General features: G+C 42.5%; 1 protein-coding gene across 11 annotated transcripts in view; it reads left to right on the forward strand.

Moving 5' to 3' along the window:
* LOC139259753 (nck-associated protein 5-like) overlaps positions 1–25,137 on the forward strand; it is a 1,255,355-nt gene that overhangs the window by 463,693 nt on the left and 766,525 nt on the right. The window contains exon 1 of one of the 11 annotated variants that reach the window (XM_070875440.1): positions 19,877–19,920. The exons of 9 other annotated variants lie outside the window; for them this stretch is intronic. The gene's annotated coding sequence lies outside the window, so the exon portion shown is untranslated. Of the gene's footprint in view, positions 1–19,876; positions 19,921–21,994; positions 22,042–25,137 lie in introns of those variants that run through there. One more of the 11 variants, XM_070875439.1, reaches the window with a different exon arrangement.

Genomic DNA, 25,137 nt, shown 5'->3' on the forward strand with positions numbered 1-25,137 from the left:
CTGTGGACCCTTCTCCTGCAGTAAGACCAACTCGCTACACGTGATACTCACGTCATTCTCAGCATCGTGGATGCTCCAGAGTGAATCCACCTTCAGCTCCAACTCCGCAACGCGGACCGTCAGTAGCCGGAGGTGGACACACTTCCCGCACATGTAGTCGTCAGGGACACTGGTGTTGTCCCCGTGTTCCCACATGGTACAGGAGGAGCATATCACGTGACCGAGCTGTCCTGCCATGACTTAACCCTTAGATACACTTAAATTGCCGACAACAATGTTAAAAGTTACTGACTAATAAAGAAAAAGAAAAACTACTCACCAATCAGCAGCCAATCACTTACCACGTTGGCTGTGACGTCACCTTTTGATTTCTTTCTACTTCTTTTTGATACCATTGAGTTTCATGAATTCTTGAAACTCCAGATTCGTGAAGCAAAGTCCGTTGTCATTTACAAAGATGTCGGGCAGACCTTGAGTGGCATGCATGACACGAAGACTCTCAATGGTAGCTGTGGATGTACTGGATGACATGATTATACACTCTATATGTTTTGTATCTGTAAAGCATGTACTCCCATGTTCTGCCACCAGGGAGCTCATCCCCTGAAGTCCCAAGGGATCCCAGCATCCCTTGGGAGCACTGTATATAAGCCGGCCCCAAAGGCCTGTTCCTCACTCTGGAATATCTTATTAAAGACTGAGGTCACTGTTACTTTAACCTCCCTGTGTGCAGCCTCAGCTGTGTTCGGAACACAATACTATCCACTTGGAATATGTATCCACCACAACTAAAAACATCTTTTCCAAGAAGAGACCTGCAAAGTCGATGTGGATCCTGGATCATGGTTTAGATGGCCACGACCACAGACTCAGCGGCGATTCCGCTCGTGCTTTACTTAGCTGCATGCAAGTGTTGCACTGATGCACACATGATTCCAGATCAGAGTCAATTCCAGGTCACCATACATGAGACCAGGCAATGGCTTTCATCATGACAATACCGGGATGAGTGCTATGTAGATCATGTACAAATTTCTCTTTGCCTTTCTTAGGCGTAACAACACGTTTACCCCACAGTAAACAATCTGACTGAATGGATAGTTTGTCTTTGTGACAGTTGTAAGGTTTGGTCTCATCATCCATTTGCTTGGGTATGGCAGACCAATCACCACTAAGGACACAATGTTTCACAACTGATAATATCGGATCCTGGTTGGTCCAGGTCTTAACTTGTTGAGCCATGACAGGGGTTCCTTCACTTTCCAAAGCATCCATAACTAACAGTAGGTCTGCAGGTTGTGGCGTCCCCACCTCCAGTGTGGGCAACGGCAGACGGCTCAGTGCATCGGCACAATTCTCGGTGCCAGGTCTATGCCGAATGACGTAATCATAGGCAGATAATGTCAGTGCCCACCTCTGGATGCGGGACAATGCATTGGTATTTATACCTTTGTTTTCCGAAAACAATGAAATGAGTGGCTTGTGATCTATTTCCAGTTCAAACCGAAGACCAAACAGGTACTGATGCATCTTTTTAACCCCATATACACAGGCTAATGCTTCTTTTTCTACCATGCTATAGGCCCTTTCTGCCTTTGACAAACTTTTAGAAGCATACGCGACAGGTTGTAGTTTACCCGACTCATTAGCTTGTTGAAGCACGCAACCAACTCCATATGATGAAGCATCACCGGCCAATACTAGACACTTACATGGATCATAATGTACCAGCAGCTTGTTAGAGCAAAGCAGATTAGTAGCTTTCTCAAAAGCTCTATCTTGAGACGTACCCCAAACCTAGTTGTCGCCTTTTCAGAGCAGCATATGCAGTGGCTCTAATGAAGTGCTCAATCTAGGTAGGAAATTACCGAAGTAGTTGAGTAGACCAAGGAACGCACTCAGTTCCGTCACATTCTGAGGCTTGGGTGCATTTTTGATGGCCTTGGTTTTCGAGTCCGTAGGCCTGATGCCGTCAGCAGCAATTTTCCTCCCCAGGAATTCGACTTCCGGTGCCATAAAGATGCACTTTGAACATTTCAGTCTGAGTCCCACTTTGTACAGACAATATAGAATCTCTTCCAGGTTGTTCAGATGTTCGGCGGTGTCACGACCTGTGACCAGGATGTCATCTTGGAACACGATGGTTCTAGGGATGGACGTCAGTAAACTCTCCATGTTCCTCTGAAATATGGCTGCAGCCAAGCGAATTCCGAAAGGACACCTGTTGTAGATAAACAGTCCTTTATAAGTGTTGATACACATAAGTTTCTTCAACATCCTGACCAGCTCCTGTGTCATGTAGGCCGAGGTCAGATTCAGTTTAGTGAACGACTTCCCCCCGGCTCGCGTTGCAAACAGATCATCAGCCTTCGGTAACGGGTATTGATCCTGTTTTGAAACTCGGTTGATCGTAACCTTGTCGTCGCCATAAATCCTGACAGTACCATCACTCTTCAACACAGAAACAATGGGGCTGGATCATTCGTTAAATTTGACCAGTGATATGGCCCCTTCACCTGGAGTCTGTCCAGTTCGATTTTGACCTTCTCCCTTATCATATACAGAACTGCCCGAGCATTATTATGGATGGGTCTTGCATCCGTGTTTTCTCTCTCCCTTTTTTTAAAATAGTGGGTTGACACCAAGGGTGTCGACCATCTCGTCAGTATGATGTTTCGCATGAGTGTCCCCACCCCAAGCACCGACCCGCTCCTCCCCACAATGTTCTGTTGGGTATTTTCACAGATAGAGGTATGTATAGCATGAAAACTTTACACACATGCCCTTACATTTTACTGAAATCCTGGTGATAAATACGAGAACCCACAATTTGACAATGCAGATGATAGGTTAGTTGTAGGCACTTCAGAAGATTTACAGAGCGGATCAGGAAAACGTGATGGTACATGTTTAGAATGTGGTATGAAAAAAAATAGAATGGAAGCAGAAGTTATATCCATCTCAAATATTTGAGGTAGCATTACATGTAACCTTAAGGCTTAAAAAATAATTACTTATTTAATTATCTTTTCAAAGTACATAAATTGATTGACATAAGATTAATTAATGCTGGGTATATAGCATACCAATTAGACAACAGCATATTTCTCTTTGAAGAGGAATAAATACCTTAACAAAGTTCACTATGATAGAGAAAAGTTGGCTAAAAGAGACTTAAGTGTTTCAATTAAAACCACCTGCTTCAGGTTTCTAATCATTGCTTTGCTAAAAAAGCCTGAGGTAAAGGAGGGTGTTCAGCGGAAGCAGCCAGGTTTATTGTTGTACACTGTGGATATCGAACAAGGATAGGATTGGGCTTAGCTATGATGCGCCACATGGATAAATAGCATGAAGAATGGCTGAAAACAGTAAAAGCTGGAACTACTCAGCAGGTCAGACAGCAACTTTGGAGAAACAGAAGTCAGCCAATCAGTGTTTCAGGTCAAGGCCTTTCCTCATGAAGAATGATTGCTTGGCCTATTCGCAGAGGCTGCTTCAACAAATGGAACTGTATTCCGACATAAGGATAGCTAAGGTAAGAAAATTGGAGGTATAAACTGCAATTATACTGTGAAGCAGAGATTGGATTTATGCCATTCAAATTTCCACTACCATATAACTGAGTTGTGTTCCAAACTAGCGCTGGTATCAACTTGACTCACTTCGGGCAGGATCCATGCTTGTGCCAATTAAACCACATGAAAGCTTTAGGTTTTCCCAGAAATGGATGCAGTGTTTTTCCCACTATCCAAAATTGCAATTCCCCCTGCCTACATTGATGGAGATATCAGAACGGATTAGACGGTGGTCAGTCCAGCAGTCGTCAGCTCCTATCATGGCGCAAATGATGCGGACGTCCTTGTGGTCCCTTGCTTGGACGATAATGTAGTCTAGCAGATGCCAATGCTTGGAGCGAGGGTGTTGCCAAGAGGCCTTGTACTTGTCTTTCTGACGAAACAAGGTGTTGGTTATGACAAGACCATGTTCTGAGCATTTTGTCAGGAGAAGGGATACCATTGGAGTTGGTTTTCCCTACCACTTCCCTGCCAATCACCCCTTGCACACCAGCTATTGACCCCTTGGACTCTTGGCACGAATCCATGACCTCATCTCTCTGATCTAGAAGGAGGAGAGCATGCCAGGGGATCTGAGAGACGCCGTAATCGTGACCATCTTCAAGAAAGGGGACAAGCCTGACTGCGGTAATTACAGAAGTGTTTCCCTGCTGTCTGCCGCAGTGAAAATCATCGCGAGAATCCTCCTCAATTGTCTCCTCCTAATGGCTGAATAGCTCCTCCCAGAATTGGAAGAAGGGACTGAATGTAACGTAGCCAAGTTTGCTGACAATACAAAGATGGGAGGAAAAGTAATGAGTGAGGGGGCACAAAAAAGATCTGCAAAAGGACATAGACAGGCTAAGTGAGTGGGCAAAAATCTGGCAGATGGAGTATAATGTTGGAAAGTGTGAGGTCCTGCACTTTGGCAGAAAAAATCAAAGAGCAAGTTATTAGAGAAAGATTGCAAAGTACTGCAGTACAGTGGGCCCTGGGGGTACTTATGCATGAAACACAAAAGGATAGTATGCAGATACAGCAAGTGATCAGGAAGGCCAATGTTATCTTGGCCTTTATTGCAAAGGGGATGGAGTATAAAGGCAGGGAAGTCTTGCTACAGCTATATAAGGTATTGGTGAGGCCACACCTGGAATACTGCGTGCAGTTTTGGTTTCCATATTTACGAAAGGATATACTTGCTTTGGAGGCAGTTCAGAGAAGGTTCACTAGGTTGATTCATGAGGAAAGGTTGAGTAGGTTGGGACTCTACTCATTGGAATTCAGAAGAATGAGAGGTGATGTTATCGAAATGTATAAGATTATGAGGGGGCTTGACAAGGTGGATGCAGAGAGGATGTTTCCACTGATGGGGGAGACTAGAACTAGAGGGCATGATCTTAGAATAAGGGGCTGCCCATTTAAAACAGAGATGAGGAGAAATATCTTCTCTCAGAGGGTTGTAAATCTGTGGAATTCTTTGCCTCAGAGAGCTGTGGACGCTGGGACATTGAATAAATTTAAGACAGAAATGGTTTCTTAATCGATAAAGGGATATAAGGGGTTATGGGGAGTGGGCAGGGAAGTGGAGCTGAGTCCATGATCTTATTGAATGGCGGAGCAGGCTCGAGGGGCCGTATGGCCTACTTCTGTTCCTATTTCTGATGTTCTTATGTTCTTTAATCCGCCCACTACGGGGCACACCGCGTGACAAATCCAAGAAAAATGTAGGGAGCAGCATCAACCTCTGTTCATGGCTTTCTTTAACCTCACGAAGGCCTGACATGCAAGCCGTGATTCTTACCAATGGATCCACCACAGACCCAATACAAGTGCAGATCGGGGTCAAGCAAAGCTGTGTCATTGTACCAATGCTCTTCTCAATCTTCCTCGCTGCAATGCTTCATCTCGCCCTTAACAATCTTCCCGCTGGAGTGGAGTTAATCTACAGGACAATCGGGAAATTGTTCAACCTCCGACGCCTCCAGTCCAGATCCAAGGTTACTCCAACCTCTGTCATTGAATTACAATATGCAGATGACGTTTGCGTTTGTGCACACTCGGAGTCCGAACTTCAAACCATCGTTGACACCTTCACTGAAGCTTACGAGAGTCTGGGCCTCACATTAAACATCAGTAAGCAAAAGGTCCTCTACCAACCTTCCCCCGCCACACAGTACTGCTCCCCGGTTATCAAGCTCCATGACGAGACCTTGGATAATTTGGACCACTTCCCAAACCTTGGGAGCCTACTCTCCGCAAGAGCAGACATCGATGACGAAGTTCAACACCGCCTTCAGTGTGCCAGTTCAGCCTTCGGCCACCTAATGAAAAGAATGTTAGAAGACCAAGATCTCAAACTCGGCACCAAGCTCATGGTCTACAGAGCAGTAGTGATACCCGCCCTCTTATGTACTTCAGAGACATGGACTCTGTACAGTAGGCACCTCAAAGCACTGGAGAAGTAACACCAATGCTGCCTCCACAAGATCCTGTAAATTCATTGGCAGGATAGGTGCACCAACATCAGTGTTCTCTCTCAGGCCAACATCCCCAGCATCGAGGCATTGACCATGCTCGACCAGCTCCGGTGGGCAGACCACATTGTCTGTATGCCCGATGGTAGACTCCCGAAACAAGCACTCTACTACGAGCTACGTCACGGCAGGCGAGCCCCAGGAGGGAAGAGAAAGCGCTTTCAGAACACCCTCAAAGTCTCCTTGAAAAAATGCAACATCCCCACCGAGTCTTGGGAATACCTGGCCCAAGACCGCTCAAAGTGGAGGAGGAGCATCCGAGAAGGCACCTAACACTTTGAGTCTCTTTGCCGGGGGCATGGGGAAGCCAAGCACAATAAGCAGAAGGAGCATACGACAAATCAAGCACCCCATCCACCCGACTCTCCTGCCACACCTGTGACAGAGACTGTAGATCCCACATTGGTCTCATCAGTCACCTTAGAGCTCATTTTAATGCGGAAGCAAGTCATCCTCGACTCCGGGGGACTGCCTAAGAAGAAGACAACGACTATATCATGGATTCAACCAGTGTTGTATTTTTCACTATACTGTCTATTGCATTCTGTTGGTAACATACATCATTTGCTCACACTACTGTTTTATCAACACCTGCTTTAAAAGAAAAACAATTATTCGTGTATGCGCACTCTGGCTGAGAATGCATACATCATTTGACATGTGCATGTACAGAAAAGTGCCTGAGACATTGCCCAGTAATATGAGCGGGACAATTCCATACTCTCTGCTTAATTTGTCGCCAGGCTTTAGCATAAATCATTGGACCTGATAGTTAAGAAGTGTTAGTAAAACCACATTTCTTCAAATTACATGCTTCATTAGCTGGTATAGTTACTAATTGCTATTTATCAGGAGACATGAGACTTGTTTAACTGGTATCTTGATAATGGTAACCACCTCTTAATTGTAACCACCTGATAATGGATAGCTCACCAGGGAAAGTATTTCAAAATACAACTTGGTAATTATGGATTCAAGCGATAGTGATGGTGGGGGGCTGGGCACAGCACAGCCTACGTCGGAGCTGTGAATGAGATACTGCAACTTCAGGATTTCTGCATGCGCCAAATCCCAAAGTTGAGTCAGTTTCAAAGACAAAATGACAACGAACACTGCCAGTTCGCCGTCATCTTGACTGAAAATTCCATGCCAATGTTTCCACTTGTGGGGAATCCAAAATAAATATAAGATAGTCACCAATTCAGCAGAAACTTCTTTACCCAAAGAGTTGTAAGAATGTGGAACCCGCCAACATAAGGAATAGTTGAGGTGAATAACGTAGATGTATTTAAGAGGAAGCTAGAAAAGCACAAGGAAGAAAAGAATAGAAGGATATGCCGATAGGGTTAGATGAAGAGGGGTGCGGGGAGGCTTGCGTAAAGCATGGATGTTGGCGTAGACCAGCATGCACTGTTTCTGTGGTATAGATTCGATGTAGCTCTATATAAGAACTTCGGAATATTGCATATATATATTTCCAAGATTTCCGATAACGTCACATTTTTACCTTTTATAAAACACCTTTAGAATGTACCCATCAGCGTTGTATTTAGAAAAAATAAATCTAGTGGAGTTAACAAGTATGGTGAAAAAAATACCCCTTGAAGATTTGATAGTGATGTATTCAAAATTACTTCCAGTTGCTGCCAGTAAGTCTGCAATGATGAGTTTAAATTGATGTCAGTTTGATTTATCCAGTTATACACATTCAAAATGCCACACAATGCAAGAAATGCAGGAAACTTTGGAGTTTGTTGATTCAAACGTGGATTTACTTAACAGAGGTAGCACTATTGAGGCACAACAAACAGAATGACTTTAATTAAGGCTACTTTACCTGATCTTTTTAGCAGTTTCATAGACAAATGCAGAGTGAAAAAATGTCTCAAATTACATTATAGTGTTCTAGAAACAGAGAGCACAGAAACAGGTCATTTAGCATATCAGGTTTATGCTGGTGTTTTTCTCTACGGACCCATCTCATATCCACTCTTCTTGGTTCCCACATCTTAAAGTTTTCCTCTTTCTCGAGGAACTATTCTGTTCAATGAGAGCTTGCGGCAGAGAATCTCACATTCTAAATAGCCCCTGTGATAAGGCAATTCTTATAACCTCCCTTTTTATTCTTCTTGCGATTCACGCTGTGAGTGCAGTGATCATAGAATCATTGCGCCCACCTGACCTACGAGAGAACACCATCAGTGGCAGGCAGGGATATAAGCAAGAGCGGCCCCAGGACCCAACACGGTGCCCACCCAACCTGCAAGAGAACACCATCAGCGGCAGCACCAGCTATTCTAGGAGTGCGATGGCTTTGAGGAGGACGACTGGATTGATGTCACCAAAATCCAGGTTGCCGATTGGAGTGTGGGTGGGACCATCGGCAGGTCGGGACCCAGGTGCTGGAGGAGAGGTGGCGAGCAGCAGAGAATCAACGAGTTCAGGGTCGAGGAACGGCAAGAGATCGGGGCCGAGGTGCGGCGAGAGATCGGGACTCAGGAGTGGCAAGTTTGGGGCAGAGGTGCGGCGGGGTCGTGGCCCGGGAGTGGTAGGGTTGGGGCCCAGGAGCGGCAGGGTCGGAGTTGAGGAGCAGCAAGGTTGGGGTCGAGGAGCGGGGAGATCAGAGCCCAGGAGCGAAGAGAGATCGGGGCCCAGAAGCGGCGAGGTCGTGGCCCAGGAGTGGCACAGCGTATAACAACATCAACGTATAACAACAGCATAGACAGGGCCCAGCACGGGCCAGCAGTGAGGCCATGAGATCCACACTGCGACCTATGAATTCCAAGGACAGTAGGAGTATGTGTGCATACTAGGCCCGTGCAGCGGAGCTTGATCTCCAGTCGTCTTGGTTGACCCTTGCCACTAGACCAAGATCTTGCTCTGTCAAGTCCATGTGGTGGCTGGTTGCAACGGCCACCTCATGTTAAAAGAAATCACGCACAGGCATGTTCCACCCTTTAAGATGTAGTTCAGGACCTGGAATGTCAGGTCCCTCATCTTTTTTTGATGTGGTTGCGACAGGAGGGACTCTGTCATGTATGTACATGCTGTTTGTAGCCACCAGATGGTGTCATTGTTGGAGGCCACTGAGCAGCACGCACATGGTGCTGCTCTGGTATAAAAGGCCAGCCATTTTGTGAGTCAGGCACTTTGTGAGCCGTTTGAACCAGTACTTCGTGGCCAACCAATTGAAAAGGGTTGACGATGCAGATCGGCGCCGGGCCGTGTTCCACACTGTGTGCGGTTCAAAGATCTACGGTCTGATAAAGAATCTACTCATGCCTAATGATCCAACAGAGAAAATGTATGAGGATATGTGTACATTGGTACGGGAACACCTCAAACCAGATGACGGCATCATCATCTCGAGATACAGGTTTAATACACACGTCGATCGGAGGGCCAGAGCGCGGCGGAATTCGTTGCCGATCTGAGACGTCTAGTTCGGGACGGTGTTGGCAGACATGCTGCGGGACTTCTTTATTATCGGTATCAACCACGAGGTGATCCTGCGCAAACTTCTGGCAGTGGAGGAGTTGGATTTAAAAAGGGTCATCCAGATCGCTCAGGAGTTTAAAGCAAATATCGGTGAAGAACCGAACCTCGGCAAGGACTGTAAATGCGATTGATTTGGCGTTGGGCAGAGTGGCACATGACGGGGCCTATCCGGCTGCGTTCATGAAACCTGTGGCTACCCAACGTCCGCCAGCGGGAATGTATCTGACTTCTCCGTGTTGGTATTGTTGGGGAAATCATTGGCACCAGCAGTGCCGATTTAAGCAATATAGTTGCAAAGGCTGTCTGAGAGTGGGGCATCTCCAGCGCAATTGTCCGCAGATGAGCAAGTGAGCTGCGACACACCACGTGGAGGATGAGAGTCAGACTAGCACGGATCCGGATACGCAATCCGAGATGCCAAAGGAGGAAGTATATGGACTGTACTCGTTCATAACCTAGAGTAAACCAATTTTGATTAATGTGAAGTTTAACAGGATACCAGTATCGATGGAACTGGACACAGGGCATTTAATAAGCTGTGGGATACTAAGACTGTGAGGCCCAGGCTGAGCCCTGTTAATGCCAAGCTGCGCACGTACACCAAAGAACTGATAAAGGTGATTGGCAGTGCACAAATAAACATGTCGTATAACGGTGCGGTTCACGAGTTACCGCTGTGGATTGTTCCAGGCAATGGCCCAACACTGCTCGGAAAGAGCTGGTTGGAGAAAATCAGATACAACTGGAATGCCATAAAGGCATTGTCGTCGTCAGAAGATACATGTGCCCAAGTATTGAGCAAGTTCTCCTCGACACGGGAGCCAAGGTGCAGATCCACATGGATTCAGATGCAAGACCCGTCCATCATAAAGCTCGGGCAGTGCCGTATATGATGAGGGAGAAGGTCGAAATTGAACTGGACAGACTCCAGCGTAAAGGGATCATATCACCGGTTGAATTTGGAGACTACAAGGCTACACTCAACTCGAAACAAGATCAGTACCCATTACCGAAGGCTGATGACTTGTTTGCGACGCTAGCCGGAGGGAAGTCGTTCACAAAACTGGACTTGTTGTCGGCCTATCTGATGCAGGAGTTGGTCAAGACTTCGAAGAGACTTACGTGCATTAACACACACAAAGAACTGTTTGTTTACCACAGATGCCCGTTTGGAATTTGCTCAGCTGCAGCAATATTCCTGAGGAATATGGAAAATCTACTGAAGTCCATTCCCAGAATCGTCGTATTCCAAGATGATATCCTGATCACCGGTCGTGACTCCAAGGAACATCTGAACAATCTGGAAGAGGTTCTACTGCATTTGGACAGAGTGGGACTCAGACTTAAATGCTCGAACTGCGTCTTCATGGCACCAGAGGCTGAATTCTTCGGGAGGAAAATCGCTGCTGATGGCATCAGACCTACTGACGTGAAAACCAAAGCCATCAAGAATGCACCCAAGCCGCAGAACGTGACGGAGCTGCGTTCGTTCCTGGGTCTACTCAACTACTTTGGTAACTTCCTACCTAAATTGAGCACCTTACTTGAAACATTACACATGCTATTGAGAAAAGGCAACAACTGGGTGTGGGGCGCATTGCAAGACAGAGCTTTCGAGAAAGCCACCAATCGGCTTTGCTCGAACAAGCTGCTGGTACATTATCACCCATATAAACATTTAGTTTTGGCCTGTGACGCATCGTCATATGGAATTGGTTGTGTGTTACAACAAGACAATGAGTTGGGGAAACTGCAACCTGTGGCATATGCATCCAAAAGTTTGTCTAAAGCAGAAAGAGTCTACAGTATGGTGGAAAAAGAAGCTTTAGTGTGTGTATATGGTGTTATAAAAATGCATCAATACCTGTTCGGTCTGAGGTTCGAATTAGAGACTGATCACAAGCCACTCATTTTGTTGTTTTCCGAGAGAAAAGGTATCAATACCAACGCTTCATCCCGCATCCAAAGGTGGGTGCTGACATTATCTGCCTATGATTTTGTCATTCGCCACAGACCTGACACAGAGAATTGTGCCGATGCTTTAAGCCGATTGCCGTTGCCCACACCAGAGGTAGAAACGCCACAACTGGCAGATTTAATGTTAATCATAGATGCTTTTGAGAGTGAAGGCACCCCTGTCACGGCTCAACAAGTTAAGACCCGGACCAGCCAGAACCCGATATTATCAGTGGGAAAGGATTGCATCCTCAAAGGTGATTGGTCTGCCATACCTAAGCAAATGTGCGAGGAGGCCAAACCGTACATTCGTCGCAAGGGTGAACTGTCTATTCAAGTAGATTGCATAGTGTGAGGCAATCGAGTTGTAATGTCCAAGAAAGGGAGAAATAAGTTTGTGCATGAGTTACACAGCACACATCCCAGCATTGTAATGATGGCAGCCATCGCCAGGTCTTATGTATGGTGGCCAGGAATTGATTCTGAGCTGGAAGCATGTATGCATCAGTGCAACACCTGCATGCAACTCTGCAAAGCACCAGCGGAATCGCCGCTGAGTCTGTGGTCATGGCCATCCGAACCTTGGTCCAGTATCCATGTAGATTTTGCAGGTCCCTTCCTGGGCAAGATGTTTTTAGTGGTGGTGGATGCTTATTCGAAGTGGATAGAATGCATAATCATGTCATCCAATACGTCCACGGCAACCACAGAGAATCTCAATGTCATGTTCGTGACACATGGTCTGCCTGACATAGTGGTGAGCGACAATGGGTCGTGCTTCACCAGTCAGGAGTTTCGGGAGTTTGTAAAACTGAACGGCATAAAACATGTAAGGTCAGCACCATTCAAGCCTGCGTCCAACGGGCAAGCAGAACGAAAAGTACAAATTATCAAGCAAAGCATGAGAAGGGTAACCCAAGGGTCAACTGCAGACCCGCTTGTCTTGCATATTACTGAGTTACAGGACAAGACCCCACACACTGACAGGGGTCTCGCCTACTGAACTCATGATGAAAAGAGGTCTTAAGACCAAGTTATCTCTTGTACACCCGGAATTAAATAATCACGTTGAATACAGGAGAGAGAGTCAACAAGGTTTCCACGATCGCGCGACTGTGTCACGTGAGATTTCTGTTAATGATCCTGTATATGTGTTGAATTATGGTCAGGGTCCCAAATGTATCGCTGGTACGGTCATGGCCAAGGAGGGCAACAGAGTATTTATTATTAAGCTCAAGAATGGGTAAACTTGCAGGAAACACATGGATCAAACAAAGCTGAGGCACACAGATGAGCCAGAGCAGTTGGACAAAGAAACTGTCGACGACCAACCAACCTACCAGCAGCCTTCAGTGGACTCAAGGGTCATTAGTGAACCCGGAATTTCCATCACGGACTTGTTAAATAAAAATGGATTTGCAATTCCTGACATGGCCACTGCCACCCCCAACAAGTCAGCCATCCCGCCACCAGCCACAACATAGAAACATAGAAAATAGGTGCAGGAGTAGGCCATTCGGCCCTTCGAGCCTGCACCACCGTTTATATGATCATGGCTGATCATGCAACTTCAGTACCTCATTCATAGAAACATAGAAAATAGGTGCAGGAGTAGGCCATTCAGCCCTTCGAGCCTGCACCACCTTTTATATGATCATGGCTGATCATGCAACTTCAGTACCCCATTCATAGAAACATAGAAAATAGGTGCAGGAGTAGGCCATTCGGCCCTTCGAGCCTGCACCGCCATTCAATATGATCATGACTGATCTTACAACTTCAGTACCCCATTCCTGCTTTCTCTCCTTACCCCTGGATCCCTTTAGCCGTAAGGACCACATCTAACTCCCTTTTGAATATATTTAACGAACTGGCCTCAGTAACTTTCTGTGGTAGATAATTCCACAGGTTCACAATTCTCTGAGTGAAGAAGTTTCTCCTCATCTCGGTCCTAAATGGCTTACCCCTTATCCCTAGACTGTGACCACTGGTTCTGGACTTCCCCAACATCGGGAACATTCTTCCTGCATCTAACCTCAACTAACCTATCCAATCCCGTCAGAATTTTATGTTTGTATGAGATCCCCTCTCATTCTTCTAAATTCCAGTGAATATAAGCCTAGTCGATCCAGTCCTGCCATCCCGGGAATCAGTCTGGTGAACCTTCGCTGCACTCCCTCAATAGCAAGAATGTCCTTCCTCAGATTAGGAGACCAAAACTGTACACAATATTCAAGGTATGGCCTCACCAAGGCCCTGTACAATTGCAGTAAGACCTCCCTGCTCCTATACTCAAATCCTCTCGCAATGAAGGCCAACATGCCATTTGCCTTCTTCACCACCTGCATGCCAACTTTCATTGACTGATGTACCATGACACCAAGATCTCGTTGCATCTCCCCTTTTCCTAATCTGCCACTATTCAGATAATATTCTGCCTTCCTGTTTCTGCCACCAAAATGGATAACCTCACATTTATCTACATTATATTGCATCTGCCATGCATTTGCTCACTTACCGAACCTGTCCAAATCACCCTGCAACCTCTTCGCATCCTCCTCACAGCTCACACAGCTTCGTGTCATCTGCAAACTTGCCGATATTACACTCAATTCCTTCATCTAAATCATTAATGTATATTGTAAATAGCCGGGGTCCCAGCACTGAACCTTGCGGTAACCCACTAGTCACTGCCTGCCATTCTGAAAAGGACCGGTTTATTCCTACTCTTTGCTTCCTGTCTGCCAACAGTTCTCTATCCACGTCAATACATTATCCCCAATACCATGTGCTATAATTTTGCACACTAATCTCTTGTGTGGGACCTTGTCGAAAGCCTTTTGAAAGTCCAAATACACCACATCCACGGGTTCTCCCTTGTCCATTCTACTAGTTACATCCTCAAAAAATTCTAGAAGATTTGTCAAGCATGATTTCCCTTTCATAAATCCATGCTGACTTGGACCGATCCTGTCACTGCTTTCCAACAGACTCCGCACATTCACCCAAGGCCGGAATTGAACTGAGGCGGTCAACCCGGGAGCATAAATCTCCGGACCGTCTCAACCTGTGAAAGACTGTGATAAGATCTCAGAGGAGGGTATTGTCATGTATGTACATGCTGCTTGTAGCCAACAGATGGTGTCATTGTTGGAGGCTACTGAGCAGCATGCACATGGTGCTGCTCTGGTATAAAAGGCCAGCCATTTTGTGAGTCAGGCACTTTGGACCGTAATAAAGCAGAACAAGTGTGTACCTTGTTCAGTTAAACAGTACTCAGTTTGTATCTTTATTGCATACTTAACAGACTGCCTAATAGAAAAAAAATACATAGAATCTTACAGCACAGAAGGAGGCCATTTGGCCTGTCTTGTCAGTGCTGGCCTGTGATCATGGGAAGCAATTTTGGCTTAACTCCAGCTCTAAATTTGTGGACCTAGATTTTGCCACTGGGTTTACTCAAGCAGCCAGCGTAACTCTTGTAGAATGCATCAAACTTTTTCCCAAGCTTCTACACCATCTCTACACTTGTCCCCAGCATGTTTAGGATTTCCCTTCAGAAGTGACTAGTTGTGGGCGTGAAATATTTTTTTCTACATATGGGCGGACATAGCCTAACTGCGTAATATCCGTCATTTGCTCCTTGGTGCAAAGGTACTGGAAAACCTATGCCATCGTAGCCAGAGAGTACAATTAATTATTTCATTAACCCTTGAGCTCGAAAATTGGATGGGGTCAAGAGTGCAACGCTGTGGCGGGATGATGTTATACCCCGCTGCACTTTCGCTGGCGTAAGAGCTAAGTAGAAGATCTACATGTGGAGTATAAATCAGATGTAAAGTCCTCGATTGATTCCAAAGTGAATTGGAGTGAGACTCACTCGTCCAGGACACTGAATTCAGTCCAACTTTACACTATAACTGCAGCATTGGTGCGAAGCAAAACTACTTTTGCTCTGATGTTACAGTAGTAGAAGCAGTTAAGGACACCCTCAAAACCTCCCTGGTAAAGTGCAACATTACCACTGACACCTAGGAGACCCTGGCCGAAGACTGCCCGAGGTGAAGAAAGTGCATCCGGGAGGGCGTTGAGCTCTTTGAGTCTCAACGCAAAGAGCGTGAAGAAGTCAAGCGCAGGCAGCGGAAGGAGCGCACGGAAAACCAGCCCCACCCACCCCTTCCCTCGACGAATGTCTGTCCCACCTGTAACAAGGTCTGTGGCGCTCGTATCGGACTGTTCAGCCATCAAAGAACTCACTTTGGGAGTGGAAGCAAGTCTTCCTCGATTCCAAGGGACTGCCTATGGTGATGAGAAGCATGTTTAAATTTGTTCATTATTTTTACCCTGTCTTGACGAAAGTGGAAGTAATCTATTTGTATTTACCGATTTATAAATTTGATTCTTTCTATTAGGCTCAATCTTCTCATCCCTAATGGAAAAAAAGGCCTTACATTCACCATCTCTCTTTAAAACCGTCATCCCTCATAACATCCCAGTGAATCCATTCTGCACCTTTTTATTATACAAGTGACAATTCATTCAATTTGTACACAGAATTCACAATCCATTGTGCAGATGACAGAGCAAGTTTTTATCTTAATTATTAAAATACAAATCTGCCCTGATTTATGTCTGAGGCTCAGTTGAAAGGTAATTTACAACAATTTATGGTGTCAGAATAATGCAGGTACCGAAGCTGGTTGAGTTTTTAAAGGCAAGAGTAGAGTCATTACTACTTGAAAAAAAAATTAATTCATATACAAATTTAGTTGAATCCAATACCCTTTTTATAAATTAATGTTTATGATGTGTTCAATCCAAAATGGTCCTGAAACAGCTCTTGCTTTAAGAGCTGAACTAATTCAGAGGCTTGAAAGGAAAACAAGCTCTCCTTGCTAGCTTGTGAACAACTCCTAGGACCTGAGTTCCCGCAGGCGAATGCCTCTGAACCGCAAGTAAAATCCGTACTTACCTCATGGTCCATGACCTACAAAGACTCGCACTCCTGGGTCTGCAGGCATAAAAGCCCACGTATCCCAAGGTCGCATGCGGTTTGCACGCCTCCCTGGGATTATGCGAGTCGGCCCAACCAATCTAAAAGGGGAAATCAAAAATAGGAATTGCATAAAAAATACATTTTTATACAACCAAAATAAAAATATAATTTCATTAAACATTTAAAATAAAAATTCTATTTTAATATTTATTTCAACTCTTACACTGGTAAAAGAAGGCCTTACGCCTGCTTTTACCAGCTGTAAGAGTTTTGTGGGCATTCATTGGGCAGTAGTTGGGTAAATAGCCCAACTCTGCACCAGCGAATGTCCATTTCCTTCGGATTCGTACGATCTGTCAAGCTGAAACTTGATGGATCGCAAATTCCGGGATTTTGTGCATGCGCGTCGCATGCGGAACCCAGAATTTACAGGGCACTTACAACCACATACGGGCCATAGTATATAACCAGGACAATTTACAACTGGCAGGAACATGGATATTAAATTCACATGATGACTGCAATGTCCAATACATTCGTAAACGGTTTAAGTCTTTCCTCTTTGTGGCTGTCACTAGGAATTTTATTTGTATACTGCATTAAAAATTATATATGTGCTATAGTGGAATTAATTATAAACTTCATATTGTACTTAGGCAAAAGTAACCAATTAAAACACTGCAAAATTCTAAATGTTAAAGGCAGTGAATTTGGAGCTAGACAATAAAATAGTGGAAATCTTTTAACCATATTTATGATCAATTTAATTATATAAAGCTTACTTTGAAATAAAAAGTGGACAATGTATCTGTAGCAGAAATTCCTGTCTTGAATTGAAGTAGAAGTCTTTTAACTTTATCCAGCTCTGATTTATTTATGTTTTTCTTAGTTGGATAGAAACATAAACTAAAACAAAACTACAAGGACGACTGGTGAGATCTTTCATTTATCCATCAGTGTAATTGAGATTGAGTTGGATGTACACATTTATATTTTAGTGATGTCTTTCCTGGTATCATGTATCAGGTCTGCCTCTTCCCCAGTGAACAGGTTTTAAGGTCACAATGTTATAAGCAATTACTGCTGAATTAGATCATACCCGCTTTTATGGAAAACTGTGTTATTCAATTTAGGTGGGTTTTACTGAGTGTGGGGGATGGATGGGGGTCAACAAACTGTTCTGAGTAAAAGAAATAGTGTCTCTGAGGTCAGACTGAGTGGGGAAAACTAGGGAAAATGCAAAAGGGAAGTCATTAGCAACCTTAGTGGGAAAATTACTGGCAAACTTACACTTCTGTTTGGATTCAGAATAAGAACATGGATAATACCATGTTTCCTATTTTTTTTACACGTGTAAGTATCCGGCAGTGTTTCATTTGGCTGTCCTGAACACAAAAGTTAGTGTTCTGCGATAGACACTTTGAGATAGAAATTGGACCGAGGCCCACTTTTGGGGACTAATGTCCTGTGACCCACGGACACCTGAAAAAACTCCCGACCCGAAATTGGGTTGAGACATTTTTAAGGCGTTTCTGGTGGCCGCTTAAACAGGTACATGTAAATGAGGTGCCTATGCCTGTTTTAGGCCCCCTTGCCAAAATTAATGGGGTAGGTGTCGGGCTTGCCCCACTTAGAATTCTTCTGCAGTAGCTATCAACGAAAGGTACGTTTTTTTTTAATTACACATTTCTGTGGAGACAGGAGGAGTGGGCTACTCCTTCCAGCTCCACAGTACTCCTGAGCGTTTCTGCCAGCCCGTGATCATCCCTCCTCCCGTTCTCCTTTTCTTCCTCCCCCAGAGTTTACCTTGGGGCCAGTGACTCAGTGGGTCCAAAATATGCTTGTCCAGTTGAGCAACCCGCCTGTGGAGGTGTCACGGGCCCGGCAGGTCTCCACGGGTATTTAGATACAACCTGAGAATCCATTTGTCCCAATCTTTCAGGCCTCTGTCATCTGGCGCATGGATTGTTCCATGGCCCTTATTTGGCACTTGTAAAATGGTGTAAATGAGTTTCTAGGCCATTGTATAATCTCGATTTATGGATTTAATTTCAGCATACAAGCTACCAACAAACACACAAAAATCTTGATATAATCAAATAAAAAAGGACTAGTTAATAAAACACGCTGTAGGTAACCCATTATACTTTGAAATTTGGTATTGATATGCTGTTATTTGAACAATTAGTGAATTAACATAAATTCTACTGTGTTAACCAGCAAAATAATAAATTTTCTTTAAACTTGATTAAGCTCTCAATCTCAAAAGAAATGATCACTGCCAATTGTAAGGCAAAGGTTAATACAGGTGGAAGTCTATTGCATTCTACTTTTCTGGATTTTTAACTTCTTTTTCCAATGCTGTGTTTTTTTCTCATACAATGCATGACTGGTTGCGTGTGTAGTCATCTGTTTCTCAATAGTTTAATCTGTAATTTATACTCTTTGTGCTTTACTGAGCACTAACAAATAGGCTGAACCGATAAGGTACTAGATGAAGATTAAAACTTGTATTTAAATCGTGCAGAGTTGAATTAATACTGATTCTTTATGAGGAAAACAAAATGTGACCGTGTAGAATCATGAAAAGCAATAATGACTTTTTATTGATTACTGCCCGCAGTAGAATTTGTACTCTGTTACAATGTTTCACAAAGTGATTGCTCGTCACCTGATACAGCAGTTGTATTCATATAAATTACCCTGGAGATATACATTTAGCTGCATCGTGCTTCATGCTACAAATTGCTAATCTGATTAGGGTAATTGTTCATTTAGTTCATTAGCAACAAATGTTTGGCGATGGGGATTGGAGTTGTCTTTAACCTGGATGGTATATGGAGCTTTTTAATTCCACTTCCCAAAGTGCCTTTCCATTCACAATAACCCGGTTTTCAGCAGACAAAAGAAACATACCCTCCCCCCTGCACCAACTTCCCTAACCCCTGCTGCAGGCACAGATTTGTCAGAGCCATTCAGTTGAGACTGATTATGATGGCAGCAGATGGGCTTCACTCGACAGCAGATCCACGGTAGTTTCTTGGGGACAAGAATTAATAGGCCTAGTTGTAGGATCGCACACAGAGCATCAGCAGCGCGCTCTTGATCTGTTGTAAGCTTCTCTCCCCGAGGAAACTGCCACCTTCAAAGCCAGCGGCCGTCCCTAAAGACATGTTAAGTGCCCTTCTCCCTGAGAAACCATTGAAGCACAACAAAGCAAAGGGAGAGATTGTTTTCACTGCAGTGGCAGGGTTTGGGCCGCAAACTGGAGAGAAAGTTTATCAACTCTGGATCTTTGTTTGCTGCTGTTTGATTGCTCTGAGGATTACTCTGGCTGTTATGTGAAGGACCTCTGCTCCAGGGATGTTTTTTCATAATCTGGGTAAGAAGCATAAACCTTGCAATATATCCCGGTGTTATTGAATTTATTGTAAATGTTTAACAAGCTGTGTTTGTTGTGGCATTTTACTGCAAGGTCCATGTCCAGGACAACTTAAGTACTCAGCAGAAAAATAAGCTGTGTTGTATGGGTTCAAGAAATCTAAAAGCTGTTATTGTTGCTTAAAAAATGTATGCATAATTTAACTAGTGTTCATTATTGAATTATAAGAATTTGTGTGAGAGTGCATTTTTGTTATTCCTGGAAGGTAAACTGTGCTTTGAACACACTAACAATAACAAACAGTTTTAATATAACTTGCAAGACAGGCTTGATTTGATGGTATAGTATGTTTTTGGTGGAACCAAACTGTTGTCACTATTTCTAAAAATGTCTGTGAAGGAGACGACAGGAACAGCAAAAGCCTCATTATTTGGCTGGGAAACACAATTGTGTGCCCTGTTGCTACTGGCAACTGCATGTGCTGAGTCGCCATCCAGCTGTAAGCTGCTTAATTCTGAATGATGGAAGAGAAATATGATCATTTTAGAGAATGAAAGCAGATATTGAAGCTTTATTTTGGAGTCTGATTAAGATTTTGTCTTGTGGCTTAATCCCAGTAACATCGCTCATGATCTGGTCTGCTTAAATGCTTTCTGGACTAAAGAATGGCACTGTTTAATTCCAATCCTCCTGAATGTATGCTGCTCCTACTGATAAACACAGCTATTCTTCTGGTTTTGCCTTAATTCCTGATCGCTGCAAGAACTTGTCCCACAAGAGCCTTTCAGGAACACGTGTGGAAAATGATGGATTTCAATAATGTTAGAGTTCATTTCTGTGGACCTGGCATGTATGTAGAATATAAATGGAACATGTGTGCCACACTTTGCTGGGAACCTCTCTTGGGACTTCTCCACTGGTGAATAACATAAGGCACCGTGGGAACTATTTTAGCCACAGAGCTCTTGCCTGCACGTAGTTTACCAACAATTCTTGCATTGTGTTTGGAGAAATCTGTATTTGTTGGCCTTGTATTGCAATTACAATTTTAGTCACCAGATGTTTGAGGAATGAAGGTTAGAACATAGTAAATTATTCTGAGATGTCAGGGATGACTTTCTAGTATGCTGAGAATTAGTTATTTAGTACTTGGCGACAACTTCTCAAACTGTTGGAAGTAATGCAGTGAATGATGGGTGTTTTAAATAATAAGTATGCAAAAAAGACATAAAATGTTATCACCACAACACTATTCTGGCTCCCGACGTTTAGATGTTTAAATGGGTATTCCAAATGGGCAGAAGTAAATGAAATTACATTAGTTGCTAGTACAAAGGTTTTAGCTTAATCTTTTATGGTTAATTCTGTGCTGGAAGATCAATGGTATTGCCTTGATTTAAAATTACAAAAGTAACAACTACTGTAGAACTGAAAATAGTAACTTTTTGTCAGTATGTACACTTCACAATTCTCAGTTCTTATTAATACTCTACTGCATACATGATTACATTTAAGAATCTTTTCACAAATTACATATTGCAATTTGAACATTATTCTGCATGGCCTGTAATATTAAACTAGCCGATTTGAAATATTTTACAGTGTTATATTGTCATGTCAAAAATATTCCATTATATACAGCTTCTAATCGCAATCGTAATCATTATTCACCACAGAAACTCAGTTTTCATTTTTGCTTGCTGTTCAATGTGATTGATATTTTCAAGTAAAAGTGCCCAACAGCAACTTTTATACAGTTTGTGGATTTGATACAGCCTTATTTGTGTCTGAAAATGTTGCAAGATTTGAAAGGACACAACAGCCTGTGTGCAAAATAAATAATGTAAAATGCTATTTTATCATCTAGAACTTGGAAATAAATGTTTTTTTGAGATTAATATGCTGGTCAGCAAAGCATAGCATGTGAGTAGCTTTCATTTTTTTTGGAATATGCTGTACCTGGACCAAAGCCAGTTGGCCCTGGAAGAAAGTTTCCATAGACTGCTACTGCACTTAACAGAAACAAAATGCTGTTGCAGCAATTTTTCTGTTTACCCAAACATAGCAAGTAGTGGCCTACTGAATCGATGGATTTCATCATTTTTATTCTGCAGTGGAGAGGTACATGAATAAAATGTGTTATTTCAACAAAAAGGTTTAATTTTATAATGATTTTTTTAAAGTATAAATTGTTGCAAGGAAACATGATGAATCTGATTTGTAAAGAAATAGCACAATTTTAAGTTAAAATATAAGCTAATGTTAACTATCTGTGCTTTTATTACACCATTATTTACTAAATGTTACTATAGTATTAATTGCCTTTGATAAACTATAGTAACTAACAAAGGGAAAGATAAAAATGAAGGTTGGCAGCATTGGAATGTGCTCAGAAATGTATATTTTTGTTCCGGTAAAGCCTACTAGGGCAATGGTTTATATCAATTATTGAACAACTTAACTTTGGCTGTTGCTAACAGTTGGCTAAAAGTAATTTCAGTTCCAATTTATTTTGGTCATGCAGTATGTTTGTTGACTTTGAGGAATTATTAATGCTCAAATTAAAAAGTGAGGCAACCACTCCGCCATCATAATGCTTTCAAAATGCTGGTTTACATTTCCACAGTAGTGCTTCCTTGACTCTTGTAGTATTCCATGCGAAGGTTTATTGCCAATTGTTTGGCTTATTAAATGAATTATATATAGACATAATGGTGTCCATGATGAGTTATTACTTATAAACAAATCAATAAATACTGCAGCAAAATAATGTGAAGGATTTTATTTAGGCATGTAATTTTTTTTAAAGATCAAAGAACACGTAATAAAATAGAGCATTTTCTTTTTCTGTCATCTACCAATACTGTTGCAATTTTTATTAAAACTAAATTTACTAGATTATCAGCAATAAGATGCAGGTGAATGCTTGAAAAATATAATTGCATATAATGTGTATTTATTTACACACCTTGGAAGATTACATTAATACTGGATCATTGGCAGTGCTTCATTGTCTGTTGGCCTTGCAAACATCAGACAATAGATCAGCAGCTAACCAAACTAGTTGCCATAACAATGGTGTTTTACCGGACGATTTCTACACAGGAATTGATTCACAAAAAAAATGGGAATTTAGTATGCTCTTTTAGTTTTAAATCTTCGTTATGATTTTTTGTTTGAAAACAAGAAAGCCAACTTAGTAAAGCAACGAAGTAAATAATATAATTGAAATTCAACATCATCATTGTTTATTTAGATCCATGCATTGTGCTGCAGGTGAGATACTTTAGAAGTCATGGGCATTATTGGAAATATCTCGGGCTGTACCAGTCTGTCAATTTAATGATAAATAAAGTCCATTCATTTATTGTTTTGATCTGGTCAAATTATGACAACTTTGGTATATAGTGCACATAAAATTTCCTTTACATCATTAAAGGACTTCTTGTTTGTTGTTCAACATATTTTAGAATATAATGCATCATTGAATGTATTATTGTTTGGATACATTTCAGAAAAGCAAACATTTAGCATCTTTCATTTTTTCCTATTTGGAATTCAGCACTTTTGAGCAAATAAGTTAGTTAAAATAAGAATTTTGTAACAAATTTACTTTTCTTGTGCCTTCATCTATTCATGTTGCTGAGTCAAATGTATCCACGTTTGGGGGGGGGTGGGGGGAGGAGCTATGAAGATTATTAGAGTTTGAACTTTAAACTTTACTATAAAATGCATCTATGCCCTTGTAAAATTGTATTGATATTTAATAGGTGTTTTTGAATGTTTGCTATACAATGAACTTTTGCAGCAGTTGTTGTTGCACCCCAACCACTGACGATCAGTCTATTTTTTAAAATGCCATTGCTTGTATGCCTAAGGAAGGAGGACAACAGAACAACCTTTCCCTATATTTCCCAATGGTGTCACATGTCCAAGCGTTTGGCAAACACAAATAGTTTTCCAATTGGATTTCCAAAAGGACCGTGTTGCTTTAATATAATTGAAAAACCTGTTGTTCATTTGGTATTTCACAAAACAATGCTTTGTTTTGTTGCAGTAAATGTAACAATACTTTCTCTTCTGAACTTTTAAAAATTAAAAGCTTTATTTACTGATTTTGCGATGGGAAGGCTTACCTTTGTCAATTCAGATTTGCATGAAAATCCAAGGCAGTGCTGCTGCGCTTTGTATAGTTACCTACTTTGAGATTATGTCACTGTACTCAGCAGCTTATCTATTGCTTTAGTTTCCAGTTTAGAATGCTGTGATTGTTTATGATTATAGTGTTCCTGTAATTGTATCTGAAAAGACTGGTTTCTTTTTTACTTTCAAATCTATATTTTTATATTTTGGGGGAGGGTGAGAGTTACGTACCAATGCTAATGGCTACTGCTAGAACACATTTGAGAAGGGATAAAATTAGTAATAGAATTCCTTGTATTTATTACACTGGCAATAAATTGGATTTCTTTATTGATGGAAAAAATATTCTTACCCTTCAAGGATTTTGGGGGCTATAGCCACTCCTTCCTCGCACAATAGACAAAATGGCCAGTTCAGTATTGGTGGACAAGGAAAATGTATACTACAGTTTAAATGTCTGTCTTAAAACAAAAAGAAGATTTACATTTTTGCAAGCAGAGGAAATTCAGTAAGAGTTGGTGTTGATTGTATACGTGTCACATTGAATGTAAAATAATGCCCCATGTTCTGTTCAATGTGCTGTCCCCATTAATTTTATTCACTGATAGTGTGTTATTGAATAGTTGGGTCATTCAACATTAGGTTTCCCAGTTTTAAAAGAGACTGAAACATCATAGTTGTTATTAACTATGACACTAATCAATGCCTGTAGCCTGACCACTGTTTGATTCAGTGCAATAAGTGGTCCTGCTGTTGCAGCCTCTTCACAGTCCCTATGGACTCTGGTCTCCCTGGACATGTGTCCATTTCAACAACAATTCCTTTCCCCTCCCCTTTTAAAGATCTATAGAGATGCAGTGGGCCTGAGCTTGATGTCTTCGGTTAATCATCTAATTTGTCAAAATATGCAATCAGCTTGCTGCTGCTGCTTCTGTCTATAGCAGGCCTGCCTTTATGGCTACAATGAGGGGTAAACGATTATGCCATTAGTTGGTAATTGATTTTTAATGCTTTCAGGGTGTATGAATATGGGTTCATAGTACTGTGACAGAGGAACTATTCACACACAACTGC

This window comes from Pristiophorus japonicus, chromosome 3 (genome assembly GCF_044704955.1).
Source record: "Pristiophorus japonicus isolate sPriJap1 chromosome 3, sPriJap1.hap1, whole genome shotgun sequence".
NCBI classification, from domain to species: Eukaryota; Metazoa; Chordata; class Chondrichthyes; family Pristiophoridae; genus Pristiophorus; species Pristiophorus japonicus.